Source organism: Pieris rapae, chromosome 18, assembly GCF_905147795.1.
Source record: "Pieris rapae chromosome 18, ilPieRapa1.1, whole genome shotgun sequence".
In the NCBI taxonomy this organism is placed as follows: domain Eukaryota; kingdom Metazoa; phylum Arthropoda; class Insecta; order Lepidoptera; family Pieridae; genus Pieris; species Pieris rapae.
The window spans coordinates 109,371-124,784 of record NC_059526.1 but is presented as its reverse complement, the minus strand read 5'-3'; the positions used below and the strand labels follow the sequence as shown (position 1 = coordinate 124,784).

General features: G+C 32.2%; 1 protein-coding gene across 1 annotated transcript in view; it reads right to left on the bottom strand.

The window, feature by feature from the left end:
* The window catches only part of LOC110999595, a 170,559-nt gene that overhangs the window by 81,541 nt on the left and 73,604 nt on the right, over window positions 1-15,414 (bottom strand). The window lies entirely within an intron of this gene.

Below are 15,414 nucleotides of genomic sequence, written 5' to 3'. Positions count from 1 at the left end.
GAGCTTCTCGAGTAATGGGGGTACGAGGAAATGTATGCGCACCCTCGCACGTAATGTGTTTCAGAGAGTTATCTTACAATATTTATTTTTAGAATGAGCAAGGATTTTCTTAAGATTTACTTTTTGATGGGAAGCTTTCTGGGTTTTCGTTTAAAAACACATAGGATGTAATAATTTTAATCGTATTTTCCCACAAAAAAAGACTAGTACCCATTGAACGTCCCCAAATTATGTATGTATGAGTTTAAAAGATTAACACACACAAAACACGTGTACGAGACAACGTACAAAACGAGGGTAAACGCAACTGTAATGCATTGCACCATTTATTAAAAGTATAATTTCAGTCCTTCGAAATTTTCTAATAATTTAACTTACTAATCATTTTTATTACTTTATAAAACATAGTGTATGTGCTGTTGTGATAACAATAAAATCCGATTCTTTTGACCTGTGCAATATTTATATCTTCACGATGAGGTTGGATTAGTTTCATCAAATAGACGTAACACGTTACGGTATAGAGAAACACATTTGATAGCATAACCAACACAAACCTTCGGTTTTTTCCCTAATCTCGTGCGATTTCAACAGGCACATACTGCGACACTCATGCCCCATCACGTTCGACTATATACATGGTAAGCAATACATTGCGTATTTTATAAAAACTAAACTTAAATAAAGATATGCCTATGAAGCGCATTGTAAAAATTGTGCGGGCTTGTGGAGCAGAGAAATAAACATTTTAACTATAATTGTATTTAAGTTTATCGACTTAATAATAGTAAGCAGCAATGTAATCGCTAATTCGGCATATTGTCGCAATTACAGTTCACAAGTTACAACTGCAAAGCCGATCCAAATATCATAGGCGTTTTGCGCGATCCCCTTAACACAATACAGCTCCTCACACCTTGTGTTTATTTTTGTTGTATTTATTTTACTGTATTGGGGTTGGTTTACTGGCAAAAATTCTCCACATTTCCTTAGTCTCTAGTAGAATGATATTTCAAATAACTGACAAATCTGCCTGAAAATATTTTCGAGCACTAATAAATAGTTTTCGTCTCGGGCGAAAACCCACTAAGCGTACCTACTACGAAACTAATAACACGTGAACGTTTTAAATGGTTTCAGAATGATAACATAAATCTTGTTTAAATCCCAATTTTAATTATCACCCGCATTGTTTATGGAATTGAGTGCGAATATCCGAAATTCAAATGTTTAGCCAAGCTCTCGGCGCCGCAAGTGCGGTGCGACAACGTCGCTCGTATTCATCAACTCTATTGTTTTAATGTCTGCTGAGACAGTTTTACGTTAATGGCTTTATATTTCTCGGGAAATGCGTTTATAGTTGAGCTCTTTCTGCCCGCAAAAACTATAATAGAATAGTCCATCTTAGAGTGAAAATATTAACAAAAACACCTAGTTTATCATAACATTATATCTTATTATTAGATTTGCGGATTAATTCTACAATGCAATAAATACGTTGCGAGAATTTAACAGCACTATAAAATTAAGTTCACATGTGCACGGCAAAGGTCGTCTATATCTTCAATATACTCCCACAAAAAGCTTGTCATAAAACCATTCCAATCATTCCTTGCCCAAAAAAAAACGGAAAAAACAGCGAAATTAATTGCCGCCTGCACTGTATGTGAGGAATACGAAACAAATAAGCTCAACGTTTAGCCGTTATCCAATTTTCCCTGGCGTTGTTTGTGCAGATAACCATTTAGCTTGTTCGTTTAATCAACCGCTCTCATTAATTTTGTTTTTTCTTTAGAACGGGAAGCCTCTTATAGAGATAGAAAATCCTGCGTTTGTCTGACGCGATTGATAATCCAAAACTTTATTCTTTTGCCAGAGCCGAACTTAAGACAATCTTTTAAAACGTGTTGACAAAGTTAAACAAAGTTTTGGAATGTTAATTTACGCCAGAATTATATACAATTTCGCTGTTTGGTGCATTATTAATAATTTTATAAATTAAGAATCTTGTGGCCATAATGTACAGGAATTTCCAGATAATTAAGAATCATTCGTTTAAAACTAAGAAAATGTCTATTAAAGTATTTTTCTGGGGGCTTTGTAACCATTAAGAATCATTAATAGTATTGAGTAAACACACTATATATCTTGATTTAACTGGAATTTATGGAATCATATACATGGTCGTTTATTTTTGACCCTTATTTTTAAAATGATGCACCTCAAGATACATATTCTAAGTCCATCAATCAATCAGACTGTTCAGTTGGCTGAGAATGAGATCCCATTGAGACCGTAAGTCGACACAGAGCTGTCAATTACGCGAAAATACCTATTGAAGCCGCAATCCCAGTTCGAACGTTCTCGATCCGCCGCCCGCCCTACCTCGCACAGCCTGCATCTATGCGACACCTTTTATACACTTCAATTGACCTGCCTTTCCAAAGTTGTTATCAACCATATTTCATAATATAACATATATATACATGAAAAACAGATCAATGGAATCCTAAGTAATACATGAATAAGTTACTTCGTTTTTCAAAGTTAAATTTATATTCAAGACCGCAAAAACACAATTTCAATGAACAATCTTCAATAAAAATTGTTTCTGAGATTGAACACACACACAAGGTCTGACATATTTATAATAATACTATAGCATAAAGATATAAAAAACACTATCAAATGAAATTTGTATGATATTTTTGAAATATGTAAGTAGTAGGGATTCACGGGTTCTGCCTCACTCGCTGCCTCAGTCAACCTAACCCCCCGTGCCGGGGACTGCCTCACTCGCTGCCTCACTCAACCTAACCCCCCGTGCCGGGGACTGCCTCACTCGCTGCCTCAGTCAACCTAACCCCCCGTGTGTTTCTGGCTCAGCGGCAGTCCCCGCCTAAAAAAAAAAAAAAAAAAAAAAAAAAAAAAAAAAAAAAAAAAAAAAAGTTTGGTCTCTTTCCCCACTAAACAGACCGTGCTGAGTCGATAGCACTCACTCCCGAAGCGATATTTCTCTCTGTTTCGAAGTTAGGTTTTGCTATACGTTGCAAATTAATCGATTTACTAATCACCTCATAATAAGAATGTAACGTCTCGTCCAAATCCTCATTTACTAATCACCGAGTCAGTTTCGTATCCATAATTAGCAAATTACCATTACGCATACGCATTTACCTGCAAATGCACCAGGACAGATGGGAAAAGGATTTACTGAACATTAAAAATATGATTTCCGTGTTTTATGTGTTTATTTGCATTATGTTACAATACAACTTTACTAGTGTCATGTCATTTCTTGGCGAGTCATACGAAAAATTTCTGAGGTAATCTTCCAAGCTGAAACCCCAGAACTTGTAGTACAAATATACTACACAATACTCCCCACAAAAGGCAGAATAGATGTCCTGAACGCTAGCTGTATTATAGCTCCATACCCGACAATTTCTTCTTAAAAAATCCGCTATTACTCTAATAGGTTTACGTCCAAATGAATCAAAATATTCTCCAACTTTTTCGTGGTTGATATGAATAGCTACCCAATGAGATCCTGGTTGTGAGTCAGGGTCGAGATTGCATATAATAAATGTGGGTAAGTGTACGTGCTTTGGTAGGCGATTCGAGGGGTACACGCTATACTGGATGCTGGGATGTATTTTATGGAGACTCATTTGCAGGTTTAATGTATTCATTTTTACTCCAACGCGTTTGACCTTCTACTCTTTGTATTTAACAAAAACGGAAAGGACCCTTGAGAATCACGTTGTGCTTACTTAGCAATTTAATACTGTCTTCGAAAACTATCGGAAGTTTATCAGAGCGAATTCGCAAAAGCGACATTAAATCCATAACTGTTAAGATACTTGTATATTTAGAAATAAATAGATCTGCTTACGTTCAATATTTATTCATGATTTGACAAACTTACAATATTTAAAAAATTACACAAACACGGATAAAATCATTACATTACTTATTGTACATACGTTATATGACTGTTGTATTATTAACAAGTTTGGTATAAAAAAATAAAAACATTTTGATTACAATATACTATGGTAAGAAATAACAATTATTTTAGTATTCAGAGAAACTTATTTTATATCAAAACATGACTTAAAATGAGTAGACATACTTTTATGATTGCATTAATTATGACAGATTCACATAATACTTTCTCTTTTCATAAAATACAAAAGTAGAAAAGTTGCAACGGAATGTAACAAAAATGAGATTCTGTAGTTGAAATATTATTATATTATCCCATACATTTTCAGATAATGCATCAGTCATACATAATAAAAACTTACAAAATGTGATGTATCCTAACTTTAGTGACAAAAATAGCATTTTTTCTTTTAAACATTATGTTTGGCGGTTAAATAGAAGCAACATTTACTAATAAAATGTATTAAAATAGACAGAAATTATAATAACATAGGGCAGGAGAAAGTAAATTAGATATTTAATTATAAACTATAAATTCTTGTTAAACAGTAAAAATATTAACAGGTTTAATGAAGATCTAAAACAATAACAATACTTGTCTTTTTAGTAATAAAAAATCAAAATTGTTATACAATTATAAGAAGAAACTAAAAAAAATTAAATACTATTACCTATTTTAACACCAACAATAAGATTTAAAATTTACATGTTGTCATTAATAAATATTTATCCTAACTATAATTTTTTCAGAACTTTACAATTACTTTTTTTTACAATTTAAAGCTAGTCATTTGTCAGGTTATAATTTTTATGATACATTGAATTCCTAATTACCCTAAGACCATAACTTTGATTACACTACTTATTTATTAATATTATGATACATTTATATATGATACAATTATAAATCTTAAATAATCCATAATACTAGTATTGGAATCTGTAATTAATTATTAACCATAAATATATTTATGTTGTGTTGTATAGATCTCTCAAAATCCTATAAGTAATTAAAATGTCATAGAACATAGACAAATCGAAAAGTGTATGTAGGTAAAACTCATGTGCGTATTCTAAAATATTTTATCTGAATTTTTTGGAGTTTAAATTATGTAGGTACTGATTTCGAATAAGCCTCTTAGACCTTTAATGTGAATAGTAGAAAAATAATAGCAATAGGTGAACAAACAGTCTACTAGTAATAAATAAGACGCAAATGTTGACGATTTGTTAACACAAAAATAATCACATAATCTGGAGTTCCTCTTAGAGTGGAATAATATAGTTTTATACACTTAATTAGTTCTTATAGTGTTTTAATGCCATCCACCAAATTAAAACTTACACAAACTACAAGGTACATACGCGAATGTAAATACAGATATTAGTTTTATAAACTGTTCTATTAAACTGGCATTATTACAAGAGTTACGTTTAATTTTGACAAAACTTTTGCTGGAAGTATGTACGAAATTTGTTTAAGTAATTTACTTTTTGAGGGATTCGTTATTTACTGATAAAATTTCTTCCAAATATTTAGAAGAAATCTTTGTATTGTAGGTAGTAAAAAAACTTAATGTTTTGAAGCATATAAAAATAATACTAATTCTTTTGTGAAATCCTTCAGTGTATATATTTCAAATTATTTTAACTTTATTGAAAGGTGTATGTATTATATGTATAACAATCTAAAAATAATCAAAGAAATACAAACAATTATTTCATTTAGGTTTGAAGTGCCACAAGTATTAATCATCATTTTTTAAATATATAGCAAACGAGCCTGCGGAACGTCCAGTAAGGGACGACTCGATTTATTTTTATATGTTATAGTAAAATTAAAAAAAGACAAATACCTTCCACAAAAACTGCATAATATACTTTAAAATCTTGTAATTGTCTAGAGGTAGCTTTTCGAGAATCAATATTTTCACCTTTCTTGCCTTCCTAGGTATTACCCAGGCTGAAAATATAAATTAAATACATTCCTTTAATTATGACCAACTTCATTAAAATTAGATTAACAATTCTACTCCTGTTTTGTACATATATTTTCTGTTAAGGAAAACTAATATTTTTATGCCAAGACAGAAATAGTTGTTTCCTAGAACTTTAGGACGAAACACGAGAGTAGTTTATTATTTTATATGAGTAAATATATTTTAGGGATTAACCTTAGCTTTATAGTATATACAAGTAAATACACAAATATACTAAACATGTATTTAGTAAAATCTGTAGCACATTTTAATCACATATTATTGAATTTTCCATCTATGAGTTTTATTCACTAATTGATTTAAATAAACTCGGTTATCATGTTATAAAAATGTAACAGATTTTTATGTTATTTATTTCTGAAATAATAAAATTTGTTTTTTGTATTATGAACATACTATCATAATTGTACTTAGTGGGTATAAGAATTTGCGGGTTATCTATGCATATTTTAAGTAAATTTATTTGTAGTTTTCAATACATTAAAATCTGTTACATTTTTATAACATGATAACCGAGTTTATTTAAATCAATTAGTGAATAAAACTCATAGATGGAAAATTCAATAATATGTGATTAAAATGTGCTACAGATTTTACTAAATACATGTTTAGTATATTTGTGTATTTACTTGTATATACTATAAAGCTAAGGTTAATCCCTAAAATATATTTACTCATATAAAATAATAAACTACTCTCGTGTTTCGTCCTAAAGTTCTAGGAAACAACTATTTCTGTCTTGGCATAAAAATATTAGTTTTCCTTAACAGAAAATATATGTACAAAACAGGAGTAGAATTGTTAATCTAATTTTAATGAAGTTGGTCATAATTAAAGGAATGTATTTAATTTATATTTTCAGCCTGGGTAATACCTAGGAAGGCAAGAAAGGTGAAAATATTGATTCTCGAAAAGCTACCTCTAGACAATTACAAGATTTTAAAGTATATTATGCAGTTTTTGTGGAAGGTATTTGTCTTTTTTTAATTTTACTATAACATATAAAAATAAATCGAGTCGTCCCTTACTGGACGTTCCGCAGGCTCGTTTGCTATATATTTAAAAAATGATGATTAATACTTGTGGCACTTCAAACCTAAATGAAATAATTGTTTGTATTTCTTTGATTATTTTTAGATTGTTATACATATAATACATACACCTTTCAATAAAGTTAAAATAATTTGAAATATATACACTGAAGGATTTCACAAAAGAATTAGTATTATTTTTATATGCTTCAAAACATTAAGTTTTTTTACTACCTACAATACAAAGATTTCTTCTAAATATTTGGAAGAAATTTTATCAGTAAATAACGAATCCCTCAAAAAGTAAATTACTTAAACAAATTTCGTACATACTTCCAGCAAAAGTTTTGTCAAAATTAAACGTAACTCTTGTAATAATGCCAGTTTAATAGAACAGTTTATAAAACTAATATCTGTATTTACATTCGCGTATGTACCTTGTAGTTTGTGTAAGTTTTAATTTGGTGGATGGCATTAAAACACTATAAGAACTAATTAAGTGTATAAAACTATATTATTCCACTCTAAGAGGAACTCCAGATTATGTGATTATTTTTGTGTTAACAAATCGTCAACATTTGCGTCTTATTTATTACTAGTAGACTGTTTGTTCACCTATTGCTATTATTTTTCTACTATTCACATTAAAGGTCTAAGAGGCTTATTCGAAATCAGTACCTACATAATTTAAACTCCAAAAAATTCAGATAAAATATTTTAGAATACGCACATGAGTTTTACCTACATACACTTTTCGATTTGTCTATGTTCTATGACATTTTAATTACTTATAGGATTTTGAGAGATCTATACAACACAACATAAATATATTTATGGTTAATAATTAATTACAGATTCCAATACTAGTATTATGGATTATTTAAGATTTATAATTGTATCATATATAAATGTATCATAATATTAATAAATAAGTAGTGTAATCAAAGTTATGGTCTTAGGGTAATTAGGAATTCAATGTATCATAAAAATTATAACCTGACAAATGACTAGCTTTAAATTGTAAAAAAAAGTAATTGTAAAGTTCTGAAAAAATTATAGTTAGGATAAATATTTATTAATGACAACATGTAAATTTTAAATCTTATTGTTGGTGTTAAAATAGGTAATAGTATTTAATTTTTTTTAGTTTCTTCTTATAATTGTATAACAATTTTGATTTTTTATTACTAAAAAGACAAGTATTGTTATTGTTTTAGATCTTCATTAAACCTGTTAATATTTTTACTGTTTAACAAGAATTTATAGTTTATAATTAAATATCTAATTTACTTTCTCCTGCCCTATGTTATTATAATTTCTGTCTATTTTAATACATTTTATTAGTAAATGTTGCTTCTATTTAACCGCCAAACATAATGTTTAAAAGAAAAAATGCTATTTTTGTCACTAAAGTTAGGATACATCACATTTTGTAAGTTTTTATTATGTATGACTGATGCATTATCTGAAAATGTATGGGATAATATAATAATATTTCAACTACAGAATCTCATTTTTGTTACATTCCGTTGCAACTTTTCTACTTTTGTATTTTATGAAAAGAGAAAGTATTATGTGAATCTGTCATAATTAATGCAATCATAAAAGTATGTCTACTCATTTTAAGTCATGTTTTGATATAAAATAAGTTTCTCTGAATACTAAAATAATTGTTATTTCTTACCATAGTATATTGTAATCAAAATGTTTTTATTTTTTTATACCAAACTTGTTAATAATACAACAGTCATATAACGTATGTACAATAAGTAATGTAATGATTTTATCCGTGTTTGTGTAATTTTTTAAATATTGTAAGTTTGTCAAATCATGAATAAATATTGAACGTAAGCAGATCTATTTATTTCTAAATATACAAGTATCTTAACAGTTATGGATTTAATGTCGCTTTTGCGAATTCGCTCTGATAAACTTCCGATAGTTTTCGAAGACAGTATTAAATTGCTAAGTAAGCACAACGTGATTCTCAAGGGTCCTTTCCGTTTTTGTTAAATACAAAGAGTAGAAGGTCAAACGCGTTGGAGTAAAAATGAATACATTAAACCTGCAAATGAGTCTCCATAAAATACATCCCAGCATCCAGTATAGCGTGTACCCCTCGAATCGCCTACCAAAGCACGTACACTTACCCACATTTATTATATGCAATCTCGACCCTGACTCACAACCAGGATCTCATTGGGTAGCTATTCATATCAACCACGAAAAAGTTGGAGAATATTTTGATTCATTTGGACGTAAACCTATTAGAGTAATAGCGGATTTTTTAAGAAGAAATTGTCGGGTATGGAGCTATAATACAGCTAGCGTTCAGGACATCTATTCTGCCTTTTGTGGGGAGTATTGTGTAGTATATTTGTACTACAAGTTCTGGGGTTTCAGCTTGGAAGATTACCTCAGAAATTTTTCGTATGACTCGCCAAGAAATGACATGACACTAGTAAAGTTGTATTGTAACATAATGCAAATAAACACATAAAACACGGAAATCATATTTTTAATGTTCAGTAAATCCTTTTCCCATCTGTCCTGGTGCATTTGCAGGTAAATGCGTATGCGTAATGGTAATTTGCTAATTATGGATACGAAACTGACTCGGTGATTAGTAAATGAGGATTTGGACGAGACGTTACATTCTTATTATGAGGTGATTAGTAAATCGATTAATTTGCAACGTATAGCAAAACCTAACTTCGAAACAGAGAGAAATATCGCTTCGGGAGTGAGTGCTATCGACTCAGCACGGTCTGTTTAGTGGGGAAAGAGACCAAACTTTTTTTTTTTTTTTTTTTTTTTTTTTTTTAGGCGGGGACTGCCGCTGAGCCAGAAACACACGGGGGGTTAGGTTGACTGAGGCAGCGAGTGAGGCAGTCCCCGGCACGGGGGGTTAGGTTGACTGAGGCAGCGAGTGAGGCAGAACCCGTGAATCCCTACTACTTATGTATGTGCAATAATTTCAATTTCATCCTCAATATCACACGAGCGGAAAATGTTAACATCGAAATACTTTCAGGCTGACTTGCAATACTCACATATTTAAGCGCTATCTGCCGCCAGACAACGTTAACTATTTTTGATTAGATTTCGACTGCGATTTCCAGCAATAAATAAAACTTAACTGTTAAGACTCGATGAAGAAACACCCACCACGCGACAGAGAGAGCCAAAAAACTTATCAGAACCTGTGGGGGACGCAGCCGCATCCGGGAGCTAGTACGTAATACTTTTGAGATTGTATTTAAATGAAGGGCCCTCGAGCGTCGGAAAATCCGTTTGAAGAATGAGACGGCGCTATGAAAGTTTAAATGAAAATTGGGTAATTCCCGTGTAACTTGCAAATTGTCTCCTCTATAATACGATGACTTTTAACTTTATACTAAATCCTCATTCACACGAGTGCCCGAAGTATTCCTATTTAAGTTTGCGCCGTTAATTAACGACTGTCTCGACCTAAATCCAACTTTTGTTCTAGCTTTTTTACTAAAACAGCGTCAACCACTAATTTATCTTAAATAGGATCAACTTACTGAATAAAAAGGTAAATATACTGGCTATCCTCTAAAGCTTTTGTCTTCGAATTGCATAGTTCCAATTCTTACGATGCTATGCTGTAATCAAAGTAGCAAAACTTTTCGAAAGCAGTTAAGCGATATTCGGCACTCGTACTAAAATGATTACGGGGTGGTCGATGCAAAGTTAGCGGCGAGCGAATATCGGTCAAGCCGGAAACACAGTAGCTGAATATCGTTGTTTGCGGTCAGTTCCGCAATTCCGAACTAATAACAAATTTTTTTGATCAATTGCCGTTTTCTTATTGACGACATCTGGTCATGAATCAATTAAATTGTGGTTTCCATAAAAATAATTCAAATCTTAGTCTGAGATATTAAATCTATTCAAATTAATATAATACCAATCATACAATATTAATAAATAAATTTAATATTAATTATATATTATTTACTAGCTGACCTGGCAAACGTCGTCTTGCCAAACTACTACCTTTAACTCAGCGCCATCTGTTAGAATTGTATCAAATAATAAACAAATGTTAATGTTATCGTAATTTTAGTAAGGATGCCTATTATTTTGAAAATGAAATATAGCTTATGTCACTCAGGAATGATGTAGCTTTCCAACAGTGAAAGAATTTTTCAAATCTGCCAAGTAGTTTCGGAGCCTATTCAATTCATACAAACAAACAAACAAAAAATCAAACCTTTCCTCTTTATAATATTAGTATAGATTTACTATTAATCGTGTAATGTTTATTGAAAATATAGACACAGTCATAAGCGGCAAAGATCGGAGTAAGGCGGGCTCAACTTAAGAAAACAATTCAAAGCATGAAAGCATATCGTAGTTTTATTCTCGCCATTCGGGGAGAAATTGCATCACCAAATGAAGTGTAAAGAAATTGAAAAGAGTAAACTTGTTGGAATTTAAAAAGCCCAATTGAAGGCGAGTCTCTCAGGTCATCGCGCGGACATCGTAATACAATAAGAGAATAAGACGGCTCCGCTCGCCAAATTGAATTCGGCGGCACCAGTTGTGCTAACGAACAACATTCCTGTTTGAACTGGCCTCGCTTGCTGACAAAAAGAGCCCGCTTCCTCTCAATTGCCACCACTCCCGCTCTCCACCCAAACTGGCTATTTTCCACTGAATAACACGGGCGATTGTCATTTTATAAGGTAGTATATTATAAAAAGATAACTTAACAATTTTTATTTGCCTGCAGCCGTGTGTAAAGTCACCTTATATTTTTATTCGAACCATCCTCAACGATAAACTTAAATCTGTTCCTCGCTACGGAGCATAAGGAAATGCTATTTAACACGATATTTATCGGCACTAAACCCGCCAATTGAATGCCGGATCGGTTCGGTCGATTTATTTATTGTTCGGTAGCCACGGCGCCCCGGGGATCGCTGGCCGCACTCCGCTAATGCGCCTCTCATTATCTAACTTTACCCATGATACTCATAATGACGCCAAACTTTTTTTAGGAAATCGCATTAGAGCACTGCCAAGTGCATCTGTTTGCACAGAGCAAATGGCTCATGTTTTAGTTAATGCTTTACGTAAGGCGTAATCAGGCTAATTAAAGCTGTATATTAAAATCTTAATGATTCCTTAAGATTTTTAAGAAAATAGTAAATATCTTGAAACCGGAATACGATCACAAATGCAGCTCTCCCCTCGACGAAACCTCGATCAGAGGATAATCAAACTTCCATCACATTCTACAACTACTATTTTATCGGAAACATTGGGAATAAGGCTAAGGTCGTGTCTACATCGTTTTGACGTATGTATATTGATTTTTCAATCGTTAACAGTTTTTAAAAATGGTCCGCCAAAAAAGCATAATGTACAATATATATATAACAGCGAAAAGTATTTACGACGGTTTGCTTAAGTTTATAAAACTAAGTTAATCACAAAATTACACGTTTCCATTTGGTGAATAACATTATCACAACAGAAGTATCGTCAACACATGGACATAAGAATTATTAAAAGGAAATTCAATTGTTAATTTGAAAAAAATAATGAAATAGGTACGCCGACATAATTCTGCTCTGGTTACACTGGGGGGGTAACGAGATCTAAATCGGAAACTGTAAAATATTGTTACAAGCTACGGGATCGGTTAGAAAATGAAGTCGATCTCTTCAAGGGTTTATTTTTAAATAAATCAGTGAGTGAGAGAATTTGTTTAAACTAAAAAAACGTAGATTACGCACATAAATTCACTTCTAAACAAAATACTGTCACGAATTACTTTAATTACGCGCACTTCACACAGTAGTTTCTCACTTGTCTTCACTACATTCGCACTCTATCTCTTCGTTTTTTTATTTCTGGTATTGCGTTCGTAACTGAATTTAATAGGTCGCGTTTCGTCTCGGATATTTATTCCTGGGAATAATCTTGAACGATATTCGAGAACTCTCTAGGCAGGATTGCTACTGAGCGATTGCACAATACTCTCCATCTCTTTTGTACATTGCTACGTCCTTGATGTTCAGTGGCGTTCTAGTGTGTTCAGCCTGGCTTCAAGAAGCTTCTGATCTTCCCTCTCCCTCACGTATCAGTCTATTCTTGCCCCATCTAGAAAATCTGATCTAGAATATTCCTTCATGAAAGGGGTATAACTAAGGTCCTGAAAACGGATTTCCTTATAAGTGTGCCTGAAAAAATATTTCATCCTCCTGAAAACGAGAGTAATATTATGCAAATTACAATTTTTTATATGATAGTGTATCTTGAAACGGCCATTAATCACATTTCAGCTTACTGAAAACGTCTCTTAACTTGTAGAGAAATCGAGAAAAATTTAATTTTAATTTCGTAAAAATATATTTGAGCTGTGGTAGTGTGCAGCCGTCCTACAAATGTATGTCAAAGTATTCGTCCCGAGCCAAATTAGGAAAGAAAACTTGGATTGTATTTTAGAAGCACAATGGCTACTTTATAAGATCAAATCGGAGCCGGGAACAACATTGCTGGATGTAGGTAATTGAAACCGTGAATCAATCCTTTCCCGATATCCGCCACACTAAATATTCTCGGCAACGAAACTATATCCTTTTATTCATACATTGCTGGTTTATTTTACTTAACTATTATTAGGTAACTGACATTTTCAATAGGTAAATTGCAAGTAAGATAAGGGAAAGTGTAGATTATCTAAGAAAACTAATAACTTAAATAGGTGATATTTATCATATTTGTAATACAATAATGTGTATAAAATGATAAGGAGATATATTCAAATAACTTGTATTTACTGAATACAAATCTTTTTAACGAAAGCATCAATGTACAGTATGTACAGTTTTAAATTCGTTGAGAAAAGAAGACAAGAAAAACAAACTATTGTATAGGGAAATAATAGTTTCGTGGAAGTAATATAGCCGGTTAGATTCCTGCTTATTGGCTGCGAGCTGATCAAGGATGATGTTCACGTGATTTGTTGGATGTTCCCGTTGGTCTTCCTTTTACTCAATTGTAATAACACCACACGTACGTTCCTCGTCGTACTGTCTAAAAAAATAAGCCAGTAATATAGAATATTTACTTAATTCAATAAATTTAAGTTGTTGGTCCGCTGCAAACCGTTTTTTCCTATTTTCGTAACTTAATAAAAAGACGGAAAGGCATCATTACAAATCTCTATAATTTTTTTCCAACATTAAGTAACTTTAGTTAACACATTTAAAAAGTTAAATATTAAACTGTATTTACTAACTAAAGAGTTATTCTCTAGGGCAGAAATCCGAATTGACTATTTTTTACATCAAGTACTCAATTTTCTACAATCTATTTGTCGTTCCATTAACGGAATCTTGGAATTAAGTAACACGAGGACGGACTGCTGAAAATTAGCTTTTATATAGAACCGTAGTGGGCAAACACAATCAACTCTCCGAATACTACACCACTGTGTAAGCACGGATCTACCTTCGCTGGTTTATCGATTAGCGGCGCGTTCATTGCTGCGTGTGCATACAATTTTCGGTAGGATTACCTGAAAATAACCAGCAATGTAAGGACATGTTTATAAGGTACCGCTGGCCTTAAACACAGATTACACTTACACTACAAAGCTTATTACGAAGCGAGGTGAAGGAATGATGTCAGAAAACTGCTAATGTCGATCCCGTATTTAATAAGACGGGAGTGAAAAATTGATATAACAAATTGCTGACTCGTGTGTGTGTTCGCACTACATTTCCCAAGAAGTGTGTGATTGACGTGCTATTTTTATGTCGAGAATATATTTAAAACGAGGAGAATAAATATTTTTGGAAGTAAATCTACTCTATATATAATTTAATGATGCCTTATGTTGATTAACATATAAAGCAAACTTTTCACTTTATACAAAAAACTTCTTTGCTTTTTAATATCACTTATTTACCAATATCCAAAACAGCAGTAGAAAGAAAGCGAAAGTTAGTGAGCTTAGGAACTGGCGGAATTTAATAATTACCTTCGTCCTGCTGACATTCAAAGATTTGCCAACTTGCTAGGAATAGTTCCACTCTTGTACATTCTTCGCACAACTCACATCCCAGGGCCACCGGGACATACAAATTCAACCAAATACTTTACAAGCTTCGTTGTGCCTGATGTGCAAGTTCTATTAATTTATTATGTATATTATTGGCCTGTTTTCACGATTAAAAATGGTAGTCGTCACACAACTGCATCCTAAATCTTTACTCGGTAAAGAGGTTTTGTATTTTTTTTTATGTTTGGATTAAGTTATGCGTACACTTATTCCCGAATATTTGGCATCGCTACTTGACAACTTACGGGATTTTGAACGTCGACTGCACTTAATATTTGGACACTGTTCAAAAGTTCTTCAAAGTGCCACTCTCTAAATACACGACGTTGAT